At 35.3% G+C, this 24,737-nt stretch overlaps 1 protein-coding gene across 4 annotated transcripts in view; it reads right to left on the bottom strand.

The window, feature by feature from the left end:
- LOC136838813 (EF-hand calcium-binding domain-containing protein 4B-like) overlaps window positions 1–24,737 on the bottom strand; it is a 101,070-nt gene that overhangs the window by 37,690 nt on the left and 38,643 nt on the right. Inside the window, exon 1 of one of the 4 annotated variants that reach the window (XM_067104429.1) lies at window positions 14,185–14,423. The exons of 1 other annotated variant lie outside the window; for it this stretch is intronic. The gene's annotated coding sequence lies outside the window, so the exon portion shown is untranslated. Of the gene's footprint in view, window positions 1–3,986; window positions 4,231–14,184; window positions 14,424–24,737 lie in introns of those variants that run through there. 2 more of the 4 variants (XM_067104456.1, XM_067104438.1) reach the window with 2 other exon arrangements.

Consider the following 24,737-nt stretch of genomic DNA (forward strand, 5'->3'; position numbering starts at 1 on the left):
TGCTGCTCTCAGATATATATCACTCTATGCAAGTCCTTTATATCTCATAAGCTTTATGAATGTTCCTGAGAGGCTTTCAGTAATACTGAAGCAAAAGAAGGGCTTTTCTCTGAGCTCAGCGCTTAGAGCAATGACATAGCTTCCAAAATGGTTCCAAGGGGGATACTGCAACCAGGTTTTCCCCTATAGTTTTTTACCCTAAGGTCACCAGTAATGTTGAGCATCCATTCCCATACCCAAAATTTTCAGAATTTGGGCATCATCTTGAAAAACATTTACTGATGCCATTCAGTGAATGTCTGACCTAGACACTTACTACCCAAGGTAGGCTATTAGCTGCAAGATTTCAGCAAGAAAAGGTATCCTAGTTCTTCAAGGTAGTAGAATAATATCCCGAGCTTTTCGAAGTGCCAAAGGACACTTTTGAGCGAAATCAACATATTAAATGTGGACTCTGTCTAGTGAGTAATATGGTGCTGCAGGTGTGAAAGTTGACTGATAGCGAGCAGGAGCATATACTGTAGCGAGCAAGTGTACAGAGCGAAGAGCGCGTAGAATGGTATCAGTCCAAGCAAGACAATGCCAGGAGATGGTTATTGCAATGTTAATGTGCTTGCGAACATATGTTCCCGTAAACCCCCTCCTCCGCCTCTGCCTTCATGTCCTCCATCACCGCCACCATCATTTGAGGTGTTGCATCACCTCTCTGCAATACTGGTGAGTACCCATTCAGTGCTTTTACTTTCTGCTTTCATACCGTGGTCTTATTTTGTAACGTCCTACATGTATGCTTTCTAAGGACAATGTTTTAAACCTTTTCACGTGGTTCTGTGGATGTATAAAGATGTTATAATAGGCACAGTGCAGTGCTGGTGCAATACAGTATAGTGACAGGTTTTCAAAACTGTAAATACGGCATACACAGAGTACATTTGTACAATACGCGACTGGTATATGTAGGGTACTGTTGCAAATCATATCCATGGGATCATGGTAACAAGTGAAGGTTATTTGTTAGTCATTTAGTTAATATTCCGTCAATTACATATAACTATGCTCAACCTGTTAATATTATCTCGTCTGGGGTTAAGTCCCAACTATTCCGAGTTATCGAGTATATATATATATATATATATATATATATATATATATATATAATATAATTGTAAGACTTCGTGCCTGCGTACACTTGTGTATGCTTATACTGAAAGCACTCATTTCATTTACTTTCAAAAAGTTAACAAGAAACAAAACTGATGACCTCTGAAACTTATATTTTGTCATTTTTCCGTCAGTTTCGCTAACCATTCATTTCTAAGCTCAAAAGAAATTATTATCCCGTCAGCTATACGTGACTATTTAACCAAACATGAGTTTAACGTAAATACTCGTATGGGGACCGTGCTTTTTGTGGTCGGGTAACCACCAAGAAATGGACGATGAAGTCTCCTCCGACGATGACGTCCCAGCGTGCCAATTGCTGGCCCCGAGTCTCTTGCGTCATTGTGATCTACTTCGCGAAAAGTCCGTTCTTTTAGTAAGTCACGTTCTTTCAGGCATAAATTATATCTCAAAAGGCGGCAACTTGCGAAGTTTGGTTTTAAACTCTTAGAAATTCTTCGTGGTGTGGAATCTCTTAATTTTGAAGCCTGGCGGTGAATTCCTAGTTTCTGAAGTCTTCGTGGTACGGAATTTCAAATTTCGAAAAAAATTGTCTCTGATCTATAGAACTTACGGGAGCACTCTGCAGTATACGATATGAGAATAAACTCATAATTAAAGAATATTAATAAACTGAAAACTGGAATTGTGAGCAATTTCCACTAGAAAAGCAATAGGCGGATAGCCATAATACTTCGTTTTATTAATAGAAAATGCTGATATCAAGGAGAAAAATGCTCTGGTAAGAGAGGTATTACGGGAAGTATTGTAGAATATGCTTATAACAGGGTAAAAAGTGCTTTAGATAAAGTAGAAACTATTGCCAAGTGAGTAGAATACAAGGTTAACCACTGTTGTGGAGAAACATGAGAACGTTGCCCACAGGGTACAATAAAAGGCTGCAAAATGCTGTAGATAAAGTGGGAGCCACTATAAAAGGTGACATAATGGTGTGGATAAAAAAGGAATTATTTAAAAAAGGGTGAAATATGTTGATACTAGTTACAAAATGATCTAGAGTGAAAACGGACTACTGCCAAAAGAGTAAAATATATCAATAAGAGGGTATAGCGTGCTATACATAACATAGGAACTACTGCCAAATAAAGTAGATGATGCTTATAATATGTTACGAAATGCAGTAGATAAAGTAGGAATTACTGTCAATTTTCTAGAATATGCTAATAACAGGATAGAAAGTGTTTTAGATGAAATAAGAATCCTACCAATACGGTAGGATAGGCTAATATGCGTTACAAAAAGCCGTAGATAAAATAAGAACTACTGTGCTGCCTGTTGGGTATATATATATTTTGATAACTGAGAACTAGGTTAAAAATGTTGTAGATAAATCAGGAACTACTGTCAAGAGGGTAGATTATGCTAACAATAAGGTACAAAATGCCGTAAATAAAGCCGGAACCAAGCGAGGAAAACATGCTAAAAATAAAGTACACCATGCTTTTGATAAAGTAAGAGCTAATTTCGGTAACAAAGCACTGTAGATAATATAGGAATCACTGCCAACAGAATCAGATATGGTAATGATAGGGTACAAAATGATGTAGACAAGGTAAAAACCCGTGGCCACTGAATATAGAATGATTCACAGATGGCAGATGGCTCATATGTTACGCCAGAAAATGCTGGAAGTGACTTACTGAAGGTAGAAATAGAATAGAAAGTTATACGAATGAGGCTACGTAAAATTTCAGTGGAAGCTAGTATAGAGTAGCTATGCGACTACTCTTTACCTTTTGGAAGAAATCCTGAGTTGCAAATACAATTTTTATTACATTACTAAGAACTTGCTTGAAGACGTGAATATGTAAGTATACACATATTCACGTGCGCGCACACGCACACACACTTACTATATATATATATATATATATATATATATATATATATATATATATATATATATATATATATATATATATATATATATATGTATTTATATATACACACAGTCAAATATATATGCATACACAAACACGCACAAATATATATGTGTGTGCACGTGGTTATCTAAAACAACGTGAGTATCCAATTATCTAGCAAAAATGCCACCTCTGTAACTGTAAAATAGAGACAACCATTTGTTTGTTGCAACTGTGCTATTTAATTCAATAGGCAATAACTGATTTCATATAGGAATTCGAGGTATAAGAAATCGCGGTTGGAAAACTCTATATTGTGAAATGTCATTTCAAGTTCAAGGTCAGTCACTTCACTTTGATGAACCTTGTCCCTTTGAAAGTGTTTCCCTTGCTGCTAAGTGAGTCATCGTTTGTTAGATGTTGTTAAGAAATGTTAAATTCCTCGTATAAAACATCCCAGCATTATCCAAGTAATAGTCTTCATTAGCCTCTGATTAAGCCCTGGCAAGAATGATGCAATTTATCTCTCATTGTCTTTTATTTAAGTTCACCTTTTATTGACTTCTATTTGAGTGAGTTATGAGGGGAATCGCTTCGTTTCGTGACGCTCTCTCATTGTCAAGATCAGAGGGCAGCTGTTCAATAGGCAAGGAAGAATCATGAACATCAAGGTGAGCTTTGAAACGATCTTTGGAATCCGGGAGATAAGTCGACATTTAAACAATAATGAAAACGGTCTTTTTTAATGCCTCACAGAACAAACAAAAGGGATAATTCACAGGACTGAGGAATGATTCAGCAAACCCCATCCCTTTTACTGCGAGTACACACAAGCCGGGAAAACTATTTTGCGCAGAATCATCCACTTCTAAAGTTTAAAAGTGAGAATGACCAATGCTGTTCACCGTCTAACTCTCTCTCATTCTTTCTCTCTCTCAATACCTTTAGCATCGGCGTTTCCAAAGTCGATCACCGTCGGTGCTGTTTCTCACGTTTTAACACTCGGTGTTGCTTCTCGTTTTAGCACTCGCGTTTCGCTACTAATTTCCACAGTGTTTATTGAGCAACTGACCCAAATTGACTCTCTTGGCCTAACCCAAATACCCCCTTGGCTCCCCCCTCCCCTCCCTCCATTGCCCCCTCGCCCCCAATATCCTACTTGACTCACACGTCTACTTCCCTCCACAAGCCACCTCCTCTGCCACCACCTGGTCCCCTCCCACCTCGTAACCCTTCTACCGACGATCATTCGATTTGGCTTCGTTCAGTTGACTCCGCTTCTCGGCTCTCGCTCGCTCATTCGTTTGCTCTCGTCGCGCATTTCACAGACACTCGTTTTCGCTTGCCAAGAGAGAGAGAGAGAGAGAGAGAGAGAGAGAGAGAGAGAGAGCCGGACGGGGGGGGGGGCCGACTCTGAGGATGGGGTAAGATTGTGAGGGCGAATGGAGGAATATGCGTACGTGTGAAAGAGAGAAGGAAAAAATGGTGTTATGATACCATATATCGATAAAGAGAGAGAGAGAGAGAGAGAGAGAGAGAGAGAGAGAGAGAGAGAGAGAGAGAGCAATATTCATGAAGAGAGAGAAAGAGAGAGAGAAACAGAGAGAAATAATTAATTCTCGGTAGGAGATAGGGGCTAGCAGAATCCATTAATACGTAATGAAGTTTCAATATTGTTTTGGCCTTTTGTTGTTCACAATGTGGGTTGCCAGCTCACATGGCCACAGTCACAGACGAATCTCTGAATGATGATTATGACGATACCGTGCCACGACTTCGTCTTGGACACACGGCAGTTTGTCCTCATTACTTCCTTGTGTATTTCTCGTGGACATTACTGATTCAATATTTAGTAAGCTCTACAGATTTTAGCTTTAGGTGACACAGCCCATATAAGGAATTTTAAAACAGTTGCTACTCTGGTAAAGATAGTTTCGTATAGGCATATATCTTATGTGTTATTATATGAAAAGGTTACATTTTTATTGATTCATTTTATTTGGGCCAGACAAATATGGAATTAAATGACGGAATAAATTAACATAAATATTCAGTTAGAACTGGCCAGAATATTAATGCTCTTTTTGTGCACCTTAGTGAAAAATTACGTTAGATTGATTGATCCCATGATGTAAATACAAGAAGTAAAAATTATTCTGTCTAGAAATGTTATTGACTCTGCCTTAATACAACTAACAAAGGAAATCAGCATTAATTTGAGCCCAGGTCTATACACCCTAGACCTCATTCTGCACAAGATGTTCGAAGTGGATTTAAAAGTGAAACTAAAGATTGTCTGTAATCCAGGTTAATGTTCTTTGCCTTGGATACTTGTTTTATATAAGTGTCCGAGCTAATCCTAGACAGCTGTTCCTTACCTGAAGATTTAATCCAAATGTAATGACCTTTGTCTGCATTAAAATGGTTATATACCCCGTTAAGCTTAGTTGTTTGTAAAACATCATTTTTCCACTGTGTGTGGTTAGCATATATGTATATATATGTGTGTGTGCATATATACATATATATGCATCATGTATATATATATGTATATATATATACATATATATATATACATATATATATATATATATATATATATATATATATATATATATATATATATATATTGAGAATGTTTGTGGAGTTGACTTGAGAATGTCAGGAAGAGAATTAAGCTATTGAAGAATGAAATGTGACTTGGAGTTAATGAGACTCATTAATGAGATTCAAAGTTAAATCATGTGGTATGGTGGTGAAAGTGTGGTTGAATGGTTCACCAGGATGTGTAAGGTATATCTGGATAAGAGAACGTTCTGGAGACATGAGTGAGAGGAAAAACTGTTCCCTTGTAAAAGATTAAGGGCAATAGAGGAGACTGTAAGAGTTACATGGAGAGTATATGGCAGGATTTTGATTGAGAAAGTACGACAAATGACAGAATAATCACTGGAAGAGGTACAGTGTGTGTTTAGACAAATAAGAAAGTGTGTAGATTAAATGTTATTTATGAAAGTTTTGTTAGTTATAAATCTGAAAGAAAAGTTGAAAGCTGAATGTGGCGCACATGGACTCAGAGAAAGCTCATGATAGAATCAATAGAGAAATAATGTGGGAATGTTGATGATGCAAGGTATAGGGGATAAGTTGCTGATTGAAGGCAACAGACAGTTTTTATGATGAAGTGAAGGTTGTCTCAGAATTTTTTATGTAGTAGAGTGATCGGTTTGGCATAAAAATTGAGCTGAGACAAGAGAATGTTATATACCATAGCTTTTATCTGTCTTTATGAATGGAATGATGGAAGAAGTCAGAAAAAGGGTAACAGATGTAAATACAAAATTGTGGGCTAGGAAAATGGATTGGAAATAGAATGTGGAATGACTGATGTTGATAGGTGATACATTGTTGATTGGGAACAAAGGAGAGAAACGGCAGAAACTAATGAAAGAGTTTGAAAGTGTTTGCAAGAAGGAAGATCTGAGAGTAATATGAATAAGAGAAAGGTTTTCGGTGTGAGTGGAAGCCGGGAAGATGGTACAAAGATTATTAGTAAGGATAGTGAAAGAATGGAAGCAGTGGATTCATATAATTATTAAGGAATAAATGTATCAAATGGTGTTAGAATAAGAGACAAGGTGAACTATAGAATAGGTGAAGTAGATAAGGTAGCAGGATGCATGCAAGAGATTGATTGGGAAGAAGCTTGGTATTTCTATGGAAGCCAAGGTTAGATTGCATGAAGTGGTATTAAGCCAACTCTCCTCTCTGGAAGTAAAGTATAGATGCAAATAAAAAAAAGGCTGAAGCTGTTGAGACAAACTATTTGCGCCGTATATACAGTGTGGGATGAATGGGAGGGTTAGGATTGTGGAGAGACGTGAATGAAATCATAAAAAAAAGCTGGCATAGGAATAAGGGTGGATCAGGTGGTTTGATCATGTGGCGAAAATAGAGGGTGATGGGCTGATGGGAAGAGTATGCATTTTGGAAGTACTAGGAAGAAGGAGAGGAAAATCTAGGCAGGGCTGAATAAAGGACGTTAAAGAGATGTTGGAAAGGGGGAACCTCAACATCCAAAGAGTGATAGAGTGATACAAGACAGAGATAAATGGCGCAATATGTATAGAGGGGTTCGACGAGTTGCTGATGAGCCTACTGTGTATTTTGTGAAAATTTCGTGCACAAGGTATCGTCCACGATTCAACAGTAAAAGCATGAGTGTGACGGTGATCGTTGTATTGAATTTTATTATATATACATACATACATATATATATATATATATATATATATATATATATATATATATATATATATATATATATATATATATATATATATAGAGAGAGAGAGAGAGAGAGAGAGAGAGAGAGAGAGAGAGAGAGAGAATTTTCTTGCGTTAGTTAGATAAGAATTCAGCGAAGATAGCCAGTGTCCTTGACGCCAGAGCATTTCTCGTCCCCTGAGACACCTTGGAAGTGTTCGTTACAAGCCGAGCAGTTTTCCGTTGGATGACAGACGTAAATGAACGCAACGATGATTCTCACTAAATTATGGAAATTACCCACTTTTTTTTTTTCTCCAAGTATCGATCGAGCACGGCTACTTAACACAGATGCAGATCACTGTTCGATGATAAAACATTTGATTGCAAATGCATAATCGTTGATATTAAGTAAATTATGATATAACTCGTTAGTGTCCTACTTTATTCGTAAGAACGTAACTTTTGGAAAATTTGTATGAGGCGATTTAATTTTATTACGTTGTTTATATATTAATAAGTGAGTGTTTTGTATAATTTCTTCCTGTAATTCAATCTCTTGCAAAACAGAAGGAAAAAAACGGTACAGAATTGCTAATTTCTTCTGTTTCCACTCATGGTTACCATTTGGATGTTTAAACTTCGGATTCCTTTAAAATAGGAAAAACAGTTGAAGAATATGAATTTTCTAGACGAAGAAAGGGCAAGCGATGGCATAATTATTAAGGAGAAAGTGGCAATGAAGAATTTAGTCCAAATTCAAAGAGGAAATGGATGAACGCGACCCAATGATGGAATAACTTTCTCATCAAATTTATGCAGCAACTAAATTTTATCGACAGATGTGGATATCGATATTAAAAGCACGCCGCAGGTGTCTAGTTGGCGACAAGTGTTCGTGTTTACACATAATCATACTCAGCAAGGTCGAATCTCTCTCTCTCTCTCTCTCTCTCTCTCTCTCTCTCTCTCTCTCTCTCTCTCATACTTTATAAAGATATTAAGTAAGAAGGTCTTAGGGTTCTTTTACAAGAAATATTACAATTTCAGGATATGGAAATATTTTCAATGTGTTATTTTTTAGCAAAACTTTGTTGATCACATTATATATAAATGCATACAAACATACATACATACACACACACACACACACACACACACACACACACACACACACATATATATATATATATATATATATATATATATATATATATATATATATATACTGTATACATATATATATATATATATATATATATATATATATATATATATATATATTACATATATAAGTACATATATATACACTTATATATATATATATATATATATATATATATATATATATATATATATATAACAAAAATTAGGCAACAAATTACGATTAATATCCTGTTCACTCTCCCTCGGGAATAACATATACCCAAGGGGAATTGAAAGTGATAAGTGCTTCGTCACCAGTGGGACTCGAATCCCACTGGTGACGAAGAACCTATCACTTTTAATTCCCCTTGGGTATAAGTTATTTCTGAGGTATGGTGAATTGCATTTTATACGAAATTTGTGGTTTAATATCTATGAATAAAAATGTTACGGTGTATGTGAAAAAATTCATACATACATAAAAGCCCACAAAAATATGGACAAATACCTTTGTATGTCTCTATCTATCTACACGTATACTCTCTCTCTCTCTCTCTCTCTCTCTCTCTCTCTCTCTCTCTCCTTCTGCCTGTCTGGCTGTCTGTGCCTCTCTCATATATATATATATATATATATATATATATATATATATATATATATACATATATATATATATATATATATATATATATATATACATATATACACTTATATATGTGTGTGTGTGTGAGACGACCTTTGTTATATAACTTCGACAAATTAGAACGTTAGAACTTCATTGAAAATTTAGTTGTTTCCCGCTTTACAGACATCACTTTGCTGTTTTCTTTTTATAATTTCTCTTTTTAATAAGTAGTACTAACTCACTTTACCTATTTATGGTATGTTAGGGTCAGCCATTATATCATCATTGTATTCGTTTGCTCTCATGAATAATTTATTGACAAATGTTTCTTCTAAATGCATGACTGGGCAAATGAAATTTACAGATGATGGAAAATAACGTTCAGCATTAGAGGTTGATTTTATCTTAATGAGAGAGAGAGAGAGAGAGAGAGAGAGAGAGAGAGAGAGAGAGAGAGAGAGAGAGGAGGTAACCCTTAAATTTTACCTACTTCAAGTATTCATAGGCGAAGTAAGGTTCGTGAAAGGTAAATTACTTAATGTGAAAACCCATTAATTTTTCTCTCAACGCCGAATATTGCTAGTGACGGGAATTCTTCCAATGAAGACCTTCGGCAACTATACCGCTGTGAGGGCGTGGTCTGTATCTGAGATTAAAAAGAAAGCTCTTTGGGACATAAAAAGGGCTTTTTCATCCTATCTGCAGTAACGACAGGCAAAATTACATGTTGCATTGTCTCCTAAGATACGGAAATGAAAAAGGATTGTAAACTTTGCTATTCATTCTTAACAACTGATACAAAAGCCGTCAACTAGACGCTGCTCAAATGATCAGTTATTAACCCCCATGGTTCCATTTGTTCAAGGTTGCTGAAATTACGTTTAATAATAAACGCCAAAAGACTCAAAAGTCAATTAATGGGTCACTGAAAAGACAAACAATTATTTCCTATAAGTCTGTTCCTTCAATGAGTAATAATTCTATGTTGCTTTGCGTTTTAAACAAAAGTAAGGATTGTGTTCATTGTAAAGTTAAATTTACACTCGAAGACTCCAATTTAATATTTTAGTTTCTGTGACTTGATTGCATTTAAAACTAACTTGATGAAATTACTAGTGTTAAAAATATTTATAATCCCCTCTGCAGCAGCTTCTGAAAAATAAACATGGGAATTGTGGTAGTCTGTAATTTGAGGATGACTTTCTTTTCATCGCGTTACCTAACTCTGTCGATTATGGCGGCTCGTTTCTTGAATGAGATCGAGATTTTAGTGTTGAATTGGAGCTTTGATAGGAACAAGACGAAGATGAAGCTGAAAGTAGGAAAAAGGAAGCCGGATCTATAGTTTTTACAAAAGACGAACAAAAGTAAGAGAGAGTCGAGCGAATACACCAAGACAGTATAGTTTGAATGCCACAGCAGTACAAAAGAATTACGAAAATGAAACATCAGATTTACAAGCATCTGGTTTAAAAGATTAATTGTCATTAAGGTAAGGTAATCAAATTTTCATAAATTGAAGAATAAGTAGAAGAATAAGATTCTGCCATCGTTTCATAGTGCCTATATTTATTTAAACATTCTGAACACGTCTACATGTTTTCTTGTTGATGTCCCTAGCAGTACTGTCGAAACCGTGTCGGTGCAGCTCAGCATTCGCAGTAAATATTTATTGAGAAATCCAAAGGTTCTGACTGTCCTGAGGGCGAAGATTTAACGTATTCAGTTCGACTATTCTATTCTCATTTTTCTCATCCTGTTCTCTCTACCCGGCAGTATTATCTACCTCTAGCTCTAAATTAGCTCTCCACCCTAAAACCTGACCATCTCTGTTTCTTGTATCCTTCTGCATTATCGGATCTTCACCTCGCTATTTTATTCTCATTCCTCCTCTTTTCCTTTCTCTTCAAAGTAAGTTCTCACAAGGATTCTGATCTCATTAGTCTGGTTCCTCCAAATTCGTCGTTGTGTGAATACCATCCAAGGAATTTTAGGCCAAGTTTTCATTCACCAATCAAAAGAAGTATGAAAGAGTGAGTGGTCTGAAACTTGCAGTTCCGTGTAGTTAGAAGCCTTATTCCCCTGAACGAGTGTTGATTATTCCATACATCGCTTCTACACTTAATGCAAATTTTTTTGCTTACTATGAAGCGAATGGTTTCTCTCCCTCTCTCTCTCTCTCTGCAGTTTTCAGAATTCATATTTTCATGTCGGCATTTGTGTTTACATTCTTACAAATAAATACACGCACACACATGTATATACACACAGTCACTTCCTTCAGTAAAAATTAAGTGCTTGTGCCGCAACAGTAGTCAATTATAATAGTGTTGAAGCAGACACAACACATAATAAAGGAGACAACATTACAATAAGACAAAAGGCCACAAAATGCTTGACAGGTGCTGACAGAAATGTTATGAGAATTAATTAATGATATAAATATTCCTTACCTGCTTAGATGACATGGCTAAAGAGAGCAACAGATCCTTCAGCTAAAGCTTGAAAAGTTACAGAAATTAGAGTAACGAGATATTGTTACAATTCCTAAGTCTCGTAATTCGGTAGTGGCCTCTAAAAAATATCGTTATTAGACAAATGAAGGACACTAACTTTTGCTGGTCTTCCTCAGAGGTAGAGTAATTTATTAGTACCTAATCTTCATTGGCTTGACAATGCCAAGTCAGAATTTCCATTTTCATTTCTTTTGACAATAGACGACTCTGTTCCCACTTGGATTATAGTGAAATGGTTTTAGGAAATAAAGGCGTAATTTAGATTTCTAAAGTCACTTTCTAATGGGGGTTAGAAAAATATGGTGGGCAAGAAAGGACAAGATTATATTTAATTATTCCTCACTGTAAGAAATTACTCTTGGAGATTGTAGGAATGCGTGGTCTTTTCCTATGGTTTGTGTATTGTATTTCACTTGAATTAAGTGTCTTATCTTTCCTCTTGGCTTCATCAGCGATAAGAACTTTACTACTGCTAATAATTACTGCTACTACCGCTGCTATTTATAAACTTATGATCCCCGAGTCTCATCCTTCACCAACTTGAAGTCATAGTCTTACTAAAACTATTGTCGACAATGAACAGTACACTTAAAATAAAAACAGCTACCGGACGCCTCTTTACATAAGTCCTAATTCTTACCTAAAGGGATCAAACACGACATGACCTTCCAAAAAGGAGAAATAGTGTCTCCGAGACTTCCAATAATTTTTCAACCTGATATTTAGCAGTAGATGCAAATTCTTTGAAACATTGCACGAGACAGGCCATGCGTGTTTACACAAAACAGTTTCATTTGCATTTCATATAAATGCAGTTTTCAGAGTACTTATTTTCATGTCGGCATTTGTGTTTACATTCTTACAAATAAATACACGCACACATATATATACACACAGTCACTTCCTTCAGTAAAAATTAAGTGCTTGTGCCGCAACAGTAGTCAATTATAATAGTGTAGAAGCCGGCTCAAGACAAATTTTTGCCGCTATTACCCTCTGCGTCAGAAAAGACAAAAAACAAAAAAAAAGTTCAGGGAAGAAAAAGTATTCTAAAAAATTTGAAAAAAAGGCGAATTGTCTTTCTTTCCGGCCAACGCAATCCTCGCTTGAATATCAAGTACAGCAAAAAAAAAAAAAAGCACCGATTAGAAAGACAATTACACTTAAGCTTAAGAAGAGGAAAACCGCGTGTCATCAGAAACTATCATATAATCGGATTTCTAAGAGCAAAGATAACGTTTGTCGCTTGAGTACCATGTAGTCACGTGTTGCCAACCATGTTCTCACTTGTTCACTGCCACCAGACTCACTGAACTGTTGGCTGCAGGCGCAAGACCTGCCATGTTCTTTAGCATTTCGCTTCCAAAAACGCCGCGGTCATAACAGAAATTAATATTTTAGCCCGCCTTCCTATCAAAGTATAACTACACTTTTCACATAAACGGTTTTTTTTGTGAAGGCAGTTATCTGCTCTAACCTTGAAGATAAGCGAGAGAAGTGAAATTAACTTAGTGCATTATCATAACTGAAATAAAAAAGAAAAAAAAAATTTCTTTTTGATTTCGAGTGAATGGCGCCGAATGGTGTCCTTCCTTGGCCCGGTTTGTTCCTAATCGTGCAACCTGACCCACATGCGACGCCCCCACCCGCCCCCCCTCCCGCCATCCCCACCACGTTATTTATTTTTCTTTTAAAGAATGTAGGGGCTTAAATCCTACGACAGAGCCTCATTAACGCAGATTTCGTGTATGTGGAATAGCTATTTATTAACCTTGTAATCTTATGAAAACTTCATTACTTTTGAAAAGAGTCAGTAGACGAATCTTTCTAGGTCATTAACGCACATAAAATGACCATGTGGTAAGTTGGTAAGCCGCGGACTCCTTATATCATGCTCAGATATATTTTTACACAGTTACATTGTTTTCGAGATCTTTTTATAGCAAAACACATATTTTTTTGTACAAGCGACATCAAAAATTATTATTGATAGTCGTTATGGTTATTAATACGTGAAAAGAAAAAAATGGAGCCGATGAAAGAAAACAAAATATTAATAGAAAGAAGGCAAATAAGTAAGGATTTAAATAAGAAAGAAAACAAAATATTAATATATATATATATATATATATATATATATATATAATAAGATAGTTATATTTATATATATATATATATACATATATATATATATATATATATATATATTTATATTTATATATATATACATATATTTACATTTATATATATATATATATATATATAAATATATATATATATAGAGATAGATATATTATATATATATATATATATATATATATATATATATATATATATACATATAATGAAAATTCAAGTTCCACAACAGATTAAAGTTTTATATATGAGTATATGCTAACACCTGCCCCAAGTATTGCTCTTTAAATGTATGAGTCTAAAATAATAAAAAAAATTTTTAAAGCAGTAAGGAAGTCATATCAATATTCATTTTTAGATCAATGTTCATAACTGCAGAAGTTGTATGCGTGTATGGGTACAACATTTCAAGGTGTTGTCCAAAGGGGTACAAAACAAAACCAAAACTCACCAAGATTTTTGCAGCTGATCGCGGAACTGCGAAGCATCTGCCATTTTTTTTAATTCTGTTCCGAACGACCCTACGAAATTCTGTCTTTGGAAATACGCTGCTAACTGCTTATTAAAAATTCCTTCTATGGAGCTTAGAAAACAAAGTCACCGTAGACACATTCCTTGTGACACTAACTACAGAATACTATTCCTCAGGCGCCATGAAGGTAAACCAGGTGAAAGCCACCTGGAGATTGTGGCTCAGGAAGCGTTTTTATTATGAAGGTCTCACAGATTTCAATGGCTGTTTATCTGTCCCTTTTTATCGAATAGATAAAGATAACCGGGTGATAAACCGTTAATTTCTGAAGAATTCGTTCTCCGCCTGATAAGGGTTAAGGAGATATCAGTAATTCATTTATAAACACGCAATATTTTTATTGGCTCCTTGGACTCATAGGAACACACTGTGGCCCACGCCAGACTCCTAAGGCTTGTTACAAGACTGGAATTGCTGATTTTCTTGGAAAGAGGCTGCTAGCCAGCCAGTTGTGTCTGGCTTGCAGAGGTCATCATAAAGTTTTCGATGATTCTTTGAATTTCATGAAAAAATGATTTTTTGAATGATCTGTTATCTCTTATCATCGCTTCAAATCTTTAGAAATTTGTCTTCCAAGAGTCTTATAAACTTCTGTACTTCTGGAGGCTAGTCTGTCGCCAATCTTAGAGCAAAGCTTTTTTCTTTCTTTTTTCCATGGTTTTTCCTTGTAGGGTAAAAAAAAAAAAGTAAAAAATGCGCCGAAGTTTCTTAGGCGCAATCGAGTTTTCTGTACCGCCGCTATAGCGTATAATCAAGGCCACTGAAAATAGATCTATCTTTCGGTGGCCTCGGTATAATGCTGTACGAGCCGTGGCCATGAAACTTTAATCACAGCCCGGTGGTGGCCTATCCTATATCGTTGCCAGAGGCACGATTATGGCTAACTTTAACCTTAAATAAAATAAAAACTACTGAGGCTAGAGGGCTGAAATTTGGTATGTTTGAGATTGGAAGGTGGATGATCAACATACCAATTTGCAGCCTTCCAGCCTCAGTAGTTTTTAAGATCTGAGGGCGGACCGAAAAAGTGCGGACAGAAAAAAATGCGGACAAATAAAGTGGGGACGGACAGACAAAGCCGGCACAATAGTTTTCTTTTGTAGAAAACTAAAGAGGGGAATGGATTGCCATCGCATTTTCTTTTGCAAATAAAAAAAACTTTAACGAGTATTATTTCTAGATTTGTTATAGAAAAAGGAGAATAGAAGCTTTGGTATAATGCTCGTAAATTTCTCTTTTGCCAAAGTGATCCTTGTTTATCTAGATGACGAAGTTAACTTATCTCCCCGAGCAGCGAAATTTCAATGCTAAATGCAAACCAATCGAATATTATAAAAACGAAGATTTTTCAGGGAGGATTTGTGTAATATTTGGTGAATAAATATTGAAAGGGATCTCACTTTTAATTTGATCGTGTGTCATTAGTGAAGATGGGTAACATCACAACAAAGAAATGTTTTATTTTAGGCCATGCGAATTTTAGTCAAGATCAGCGTGACCTTGGAAATACCCGACGAAGATTTTCCCCTTGCAGGATAACTTCTCTTTCAGATTTCATTCATAACAATAAACAGAGATGCAACAGCTGATATCTCCAGATTGATTTTATATTAGAAGCTTAAGAAGTTTCTTTACGTTTAGAGGGACAAGGGCTGCATACTTACTGAAGAAGCAGTGTATGTATGATAAAATGATTTCTTTCTTCTTACATAATAAAATTAAGAGGGAGAAGGGAATTAAAATCTTGGAAAGTTATTGTTGAAAAATATAATTATTCACTAAACAAAGCAATAGGTATGTTACGTGCAAACCCCGTATATGTAAGGACATGAATGTTTGATACTTAAAGAAACTCTGCTTCAGGAAAATTTCAAAGAAGCTCCAAAGAAAGTTATTTAAAAAACCATAATTTTGAAAAAACCTTCTCTTTTCGAGTCTTTCTGTGTGTTTTTCTTATACATGTATTAGTTGTGTCACTGTTAAGATTTACAGAACTTCTGTGGAAAAAATGGGCTTCTAAATCCTTTTCTCTCTCACTGTAAAGTATTTCTGCTCCGAAGCCTTTTATTCTACATTTAGATATATATAATATTTGTTAACCGAGGTATTCTCGTTTTGAAAACTTCTTAGTGTATGTATGATAAAATGATCGCCAGAAAGTAGAGGAAGTAAATGACTTTATGACAATAACGCCGAGAAAATACGAAAATTAGGTGCATGTCTAAAATCATAATTTCAGGAAATAAAAAATTTTGATTCAAGTATGACTGGATAACGTTGATAACGTTCGAAAACTTTGTGTTTGTCTCGGAGCAGAACATAGCATAAGAAAAATGACAATTAGATTAAATCGTCTGAGAAAAACTGGTGCTTGTCCAAGATCATACGTCGAGGAAATTTTCAAAAAATTAATTATGATTTCATAATGCTAATGAAATAAGCAAACTTGGAGTATGCCTCAGTGTATAACTTATTCTAAGAAATCCAGGAAACATTATGTGTGGCTGAGGATATCCCGAGACTTGGTGTTTGTCTGAGAACATCCCAAAACTTGGTGTCGTGCATCTGAGAATTTTAAAACCTGGTGTATATCTGGGGAATTTAAAAATCTAGTGTATAACTAAGAAAATTTAAAAATAAAAAATTAAATTGTTTTAAATCAATCTATTGGATATCTGAAAAAATCCTGAAACTTAGTATCTGGTGAAGATTAAAAAAAAATGGTATGTATCTGAGAAAATCCAAAGCCCGGTGTAAGTTTGAGAAAATCCAAAAACCTAATGTACGTCTGAGAAAAAACTAATATATCTGTGTAAATTCAAATCCTTGCTGTGTGTGTGAAAAAATTCAAAATCCTGGTGAATATGGGAGAATATCCAAAGACTTGTATACCTGAGTTAATCCAGAAACTTGCACATCTAAGAAATCAAAGTCTTGGTAAATGTATGTCTGATAAACTCCAAAAGTTTGGTGTAAATCTGAGAATATCCAAAACTTCGTGAATATCTATGAATATCTAAAATTGAGTATGGGAAAGTCACTCTATGGGGAGTCAAAGCTCATAATTCATAGAACTTCAGAAAATTTATGCAACGTCAGAATTTTTAAGTCATGAAAAGTCACTTGCAATCAGATTCCAATATACAGCAATTTTGCGTTCATATACGTGATTAGTGGCCCACTATACTGCAATATACCCAGTTTAAAGAAAACTTTGGTGCATCCCTGAGAAATCCCCTAAACTTGGTGAAAGTCTGGGAAGGTCCAAAAATTTAACAAATGCCGGAAAAAATGTCGGACACCGGTGCATGTTTGAGAACATCCAAGAAACTTGGCGAATCTCCGAGAAAATCTTGACAAATTTTCTGTATCAGAGAAAGTAGAAAATATAGTGAATGGTCGTGAAAATCATTAAATTTATTTTCTGGTTTAGAATATGAAAAATAATTTGATGTGTGAGAAAATCCAGGACATAGTACTGTCTCAAAAAAAAAAAAAAAAAAACTCGGTGTTTATCAGAGAAAATCCAAAACTTCGCAGAAATCTGAGAAAGCTCAAAATCTTACTGGAAAAATCAGAGAATTCGGTGTATGTCTGAGAAACTTGAAAATTTAGCAAGTTTCCCAAAAACTCCTTAGGTCCTGGTGGATGTCTCGAAAAATACAAAAACCTGGTGAATGCCAGCGATAATCGACAAAACCGTCGAGTACGTCTGGGAAAATCCGAAAATTTCATGTAATTTTAAGAAAATCGAAAGCTTGGTAACGGCATAAAAAATCCCCAAAACTTGGTGTATGTGCCGAAAAAATCCCCAAAACTTGGTGTATGTGCTGAAAAAATCCCGAAAACTTTCTGTACGTCTGAGATATCTCTAAACCTCGAATGTATCTGAGGAAACCCAAAATTCGATGAATATCTAAGAGCATTCCTGTTAAAAAAAAAAGAAATAAGACTTGTAAATTCAAGTCACCAAAGAGATTTTCTTCTAAGCATCCGCAGTACTCGGACTCCTGTTAATGAAATCAAATTCTCTTTTCCCATTAGGCCTTTTCACTAGTAAATGAGTTACGTAAAAGCGAGAGAGAAAAGATCTCCTGTTGTCTCTTATTTAGGGGAGAGAAAGCTGAGGAACTGATTTTTCTTTTGATCCATCTGTTTCTGTTAGAGAGAGAGAGAGAGAGAGAGAGAGAGAGAGAGAGGAAGAGAGAGGAAAATATCTGGCGATTAGTTTCACTGAATAGGAATGAGGATTACCTCGTACAGGCCAGCCTTTCTTTTTTATATTATGGTGTACATTTTGACGATCTGCTGATCAATCACAATCGTTATTTTTCCTTCCTTTTTCAGTCTCAAAGTCCATTTGCGACCCACAATAGACAACTACTTACCAGATACGTATTAAAATATTATAATTTATAGATGCCATACATATACATTAATAAAGAAGTTTTAAGTAGAAAAAAGGCTTGAATCGAAAAACTTATGATACATTCGTGCGAAAGGATTCCTCGTCTCTGTAGTGAAATTCAATTGAGCGTGTTAACAAACCAACGGCTAAGTAAGTATTCTAAGAACCGTACAAAAGTTCCACAGTATATCATTTATGCTAAAAGTTTCTATCTGTCATATATTTCCATTTATAACGATGGTTTTGAAAGAAATTACTAATATGTTACCAACATCCTTGTTCGTAGTTTTCATTCATGATTAAAAATGACTAAAAATAAATTTCTGTTTACAACAAGAGCTAAATTATTTTTGTTCCATTTTCCTTCTATGTCCGAAAACGACTGGATACTTAGTATCGCGATATTCAGCTAAGGAGACTGAAAACTATGGATGATTCAGTAAATTATGTTTAGAAAAGGAAATGATGTTGTTTATAAACTGTTCAGACCACTAGTTCACCGTTTGACCTTACTGACCTCCATTTTGCCCCTTGTCCTCTTGACCTTCATCGCCCCCTTGGCAAAAAAAAAAAATGTTCGGAGAAGCCTAGGTTCTTTTGGCAATGGGCTACAATGAGGTCCTACATTACAAGTCAAGGCAAGCATCGGAGTTATGACCTCGTTTCGCCTCTTGACCTATTTTGACTCTTATTGCGCCTCTCTCCCCCATGACCTTTATTTCTTGAAAACAAAGGGCGTGTGACGATCGTCCAGGAGCTCCGTCTCTTGTGCTGTTTCGGGTTCAATATTATATCTAATGCATTTCTTGCTTTCCTTTGACCAAAGTCCGTGAGAAAGGCAATAAGAGTGCCGGCCTTTCTAAAGAGCAGATAAGTTCGATGGGGGAAGAGAGGGAGTGAGTCGTCGTGCGATTTATGAAGTGATATGCGTAATTTTCAAGCTAAAGAATACAGAAAAGAAACCGGGCTAAAGGGAAGACAACGAAGAGATGTTGAAGAACGATAAAATCAGAAAGAGACGACGATTGTGATGATCATGATGAATATGTGTGCCTTAGAAATATGAAAGTCTGATGAAGGTTATCGTAATTTTTCTCGGAAGAAAGAAATTTTGTAGCGAAGACAGTTATCAATAATTTCAAATTTTACCAGAAGTTGGTGATGTTGATTAACTAAAGGTCCCATAGATTATCAAAGTGAGTGACTCACAGCTTATACAGCAGAAGTCAAACGGTCAGTTCTCCAGTCAGTGATTTGTCCCCATTGTGTAACGTTCTTTTCCCTCTACTACCAAGTCGTGGAGCTCAATTCCTGCTGTTGTGTTCTCTGTTTTCTTGTTTATTGGGGGTTTGGCTAGATAAGAGCGTATGGTTTCTCTTTTCATAGACCTTTGCATAGACAGATGGGGAAGATAATGGTGACAATGACTATAATGAGTGGGACTTTTAAAGAGATTATTGTTCATTAGATTACTGCACACGTAAAACCATCCCAGACTTTTTCCGCTTAAAAGCCTTTTCTATCTTAGTATCTAAACACTTCTTCGCTTCTCGAGAGGGGAGTTCTCTAAACTATCTAAAACATAGAGCAGATCCTCTTTATTTCACAGTATCTAAAAGTTCTTTCGCATCCCTGGAAGAGAGCTCTTTAAACCTTGTAAATATAAGGGAAATCCACTTTATATGGTTTAAAATCTAAACACTCCTTAGCTTCTCGGGAAAGGAATCTCTAAATCCTCGAAAACATAAGCAAAAAATTTTCATTTCATAATGTCTAAACATTCTTTCGCATCTTTGGAAGGGAGGTCTCTAAACTTGTAAAATATACGGCAAATACACTTCAAGTATCTTAGTATCTAAACACTCTTCCGCGTCTTAGGAAAGGTTTTTTCTAAACTTTTAAAATGTAAGGTAAATCCTCTTCTTATCACATAGTATCTAAACCTATTTCTTTTCTTGGCGAGCACCTTCTCTAAACCCTGTAAAAATTAAAGTAAGTTTCCATGGCACTGAACGATTCAATTGCATCTTGGGGAGAGCTTTTTCTACACCATCTGAAAATCTACCGTATTCCGACGAATCAGGGCTCAAAAAAGACCTGACTCTCATTCCCGAAGCGAAAAGTTTCCCTTAGAAGACATGAATAGAATCCAGGAAGGACGCCCACATTCCAAGTTCAAGAGTTCTGGTCTTGTAGATGCTTCGGGAAACTTGATGTTCATTTTCTGTTAATAACTAGAAGAAAGTTTTGAAGTAAAAAAATAAATAGATAAAGGAATTTAACTGCATATGTTTTATATATATATATATATATATATATATATATATATATATATATATATATATATATATATATATATATATAATGTATAGATATACACACACACATATATATGTGTGTATACAGGATAATTATAACCTCTGTTGACATAAGCATTGAATTATTTACTGTAATTAGTCGACTATGTCTGGGTGGAAAAGACTAAGAGGCCAACATCCCCATCCCAAAAGGCTTGCCAGTATCTGAAAAGTTAACACACTCTTGAGCCACAAAACCAAGAAGACAAGTTCATACACATAGATATGCATATATGCTTATTGTGTGTGTGTGTGTATATATATATATATAGCATATATATATAAGAGTATATATATATATATATATATATATATATATATATATATATATATATATATATATATATATATATATATATCCAAAAATATTTATTGTAAAGCTTTCAGGTATGTCACAAGTCTCTGCTTGAAAAAAAAAAAACTATGATAACTAAGCAAAAGCGTCATGAAACTCGAGACAGTGCAGCAAAAGAAAAACGACCAATGCAGCCAATGACTAACGACCACAAGCGAAGAACAGAGGCAAAACAAACGAACGGTGGACGTGTCGTGTGAATCAGCATGTGGGGAGGTGAACATCGGGCTGAGATTCGTTAACGTGAACAAAGGCGATCCTCCCGTCATTTTCCTTACGAGACAACTATTAAATCATATCTGGGGAGGTTTTTTGACTGTACTTAATTGCGTATTTGGAAAAATAATGGTCTTCAAAATTAGAATCCGAAAAATAATAATAAAAAAAGAAAGGTCGTCTCGCTGACGCTTGTTAGAGGGATACATTTTTTCGTCATTAATCTTTGTGTTAATGACGCCAGCAACTTAACAAATAATAATTACCACACTCTACTCTTTCATTGGGAGGAGCCCGAGACAGCTATGGTTTCTCAGACCAACGAATAATAATGATCGAATTCTTCTTTTCACTGATTAAGAATGGATCGACTGTAGCATGACTTCCCAGGTCAAGTTCAGGTATTATGATTTGGTTTTGATCCTGCGGACTGGCGTCACAACTTTCACGGTCATCGACGGAGCTCAGTCACTGCAAGGAAACTGTTCTATTGTGACATTTTTAAGGGAACATATAGGAAAGTAGAGAATCATAAAACACTGAGCAAACCGGCTGTTCTTTGAGTTCATGGCTTCCACACAGGATTGGTGAGGAAGAAAATCTCATAACCTGTTCTCTCTCTCTCTCTCTCTCTCTCTCTCTCTCTCTCTCTCTCTCTCTCTCTCTCTCTCTCTCTCTTTATCGAAAGATAATGAATGCGTTTCTTGTTAGTGTTTTCGCAATTAGGACATAAGAAATTTGTGACTAAAGTAAGAGCGTATACAGAAATTAGAAATGAAAGCTACCTCTCTCTCTCTCTCTCTCTCTCTCTCTCTCTCTCTCTCTCTCTCTCTCTCTCTCTCTCTCTAGATACAAGTTAAATGTCTAAAACGTAACCTTTCCAGTATCAGTATATAAATATTTACGATGCGACTGTGTAACATTGTTTACAGAACTTGCAAAGAGCAGAACTAGAACCATCACCCAACAACACCGCTGCCTCTCTCTCTCTCTCTCTCTCTCTCTCTCTCTCTCTCTCTCTCTCTCTCTCTCTCTCTCCTCTCTCTCCCCCCTCTCTCTCTCTCTCTCTAACGAAAACTGATGGATCAAAAGAATGTTTCCACCCCCCTTCTCTCCCTTTCAATGTTAGAAAAAGTAAAATAAACCAGTTTTCTTTTTACTTTTCTCTGAAAAGGCTTCATAGAAAACGCTTTTCTTTTCTTTGCTTTTTCTCACCATTAGTAGTGTACCCATACCGTTAAAAATAAGAGTAATATATAAGAAGGTCGATATGGCTATCCTCTACTTGAGACCCGTAATGTGCCTACACGAATCTCGGACTAAGGTGCCTTTATTATGCAAACTAGTACTGACTAGTGTTGCTAGAGGCTGGCCACGGGATAGACGACGGAAAGTGCAAACGTGGAGATTAGTATCCCAGAATAATTGCCTCCTTGTGAAAAGGGAAGAAAGTAAAGAAGAAAAAGAAATATATATATATACATATATATATATATATATATATATATATATATATATATATGCATAAATATCATTAATACTCATATACATATATATATGCACACATACGTACACAGAGACACACAGACACAGACACACGCACACACACATACATATGTGTATACATATATATATATATATATATATATATATATATATATATATATATATATATATATATATATATATATATATATATATATATATATATATACTTTGAGGTCAATGCTACTAATTATTTAACTATAGAATTGTAGTTGAATCGCCTGAGCAGAAGACTTTGACAAATAGCATCTTTATATACCTACATAGAAGGCTTAATTGTAACACACTGAACAATCCCTGGCCCCCGCCCCTCTCCACACACACACTACACACCAGCACCATGCAACTCTATTTTCCATGCATTTCTTCATAATCCAAATTTTTCTGGGTCTCCTCCTGTAGCATAACTTTCACACCAAACCAGTCGCCCTCCTGTCTACACATTCGAACAAATTCTTCACTTTTATCCTGTTATCTTTTAATTACTTCCACTAACTTATCTTCCATGCATACATCCTATGCACCTTCCATATTGCCTCTCCTTCAATTCTGTCTCAAGTTTTTCTTAACCCTTCTATGCTGCAAATGAATTTTTCCATTTATTTTCAGACTTCTAAAAAAAATGTTCCTTAATAAACGCTTGATCCGTACAAACTCTCCCATGCTTGCAACATTACTATTTTACGCCCATAAATCTCAGCCTTATGTTTTATATCAAAATTCTACCATACAACTTCTTTAGCATCTAAGTAATATTCTGACCTAAAATTTTTAGTCATATATATCACCTTTTCTTTATAAAATGAAAAAATTACTTCCTTTCTTCCATTCCTTTGGAAACTTCTCTCATCCAAATATACCTTACACATCCTCGTCAGCTACTCAAAAACATTTTTACCACAATGATGCAGTGTCTTAATTATTACCATTTTACATCGAGGTGTCCTCATTTTTCTGACTGTTAATTACTGTCCTTACTACCTCAACAATCACTTTCACAAAAATTTGTTAACTTGCACCATCTCCTTCCTGTTTCGTGTCATTCGCCTCTTTTACTTTCCACGATCAACTATTTTTCAATACACACACTAACATTCTTACATATATAAATGTGTGTTCATATATATATATATATATATATATATATATATATATACTGTATATATACTGTATATATATATATATATATATATATATATATATATATATATATATATATCCTAAGTTACGCATTTATAATTATAAAATAAATGAAAGCGGGGACATGTTTGCTCTTAAAGGTTGCCATTTCAGTCTATTCTCACTAAATCTAATTTTGTACTAAAATAATTTCTAAAATATTAATATATTAAACAAGGTTCTTCACATTACCTCAGCTTCCAATGTACTTGCTTTAGACACAGGTGCAGCTTAGAGGTCTGGCTTTCTCAATTGTTTGTCCGCGGCCTCGTTTCGATATGCATATTTCTCTTCTATTTTGTTTTCTGACCAAGTCTCAAAAATAACATTGCGAAACAAAGCTATATTCTAGACATCCAGCGTATCCCTTTCGATATTGAACGTAAACAGTTTGCTTAATATCTATTTCTTG

This window comes from Macrobrachium rosenbergii, chromosome 1 (genome assembly GCF_040412425.1).
Source record: "Macrobrachium rosenbergii isolate ZJJX-2024 chromosome 1, ASM4041242v1, whole genome shotgun sequence".
Lineage (NCBI taxonomy): Eukaryota > Metazoa > Arthropoda > Malacostraca > Decapoda > Palaemonidae > Macrobrachium > Macrobrachium rosenbergii.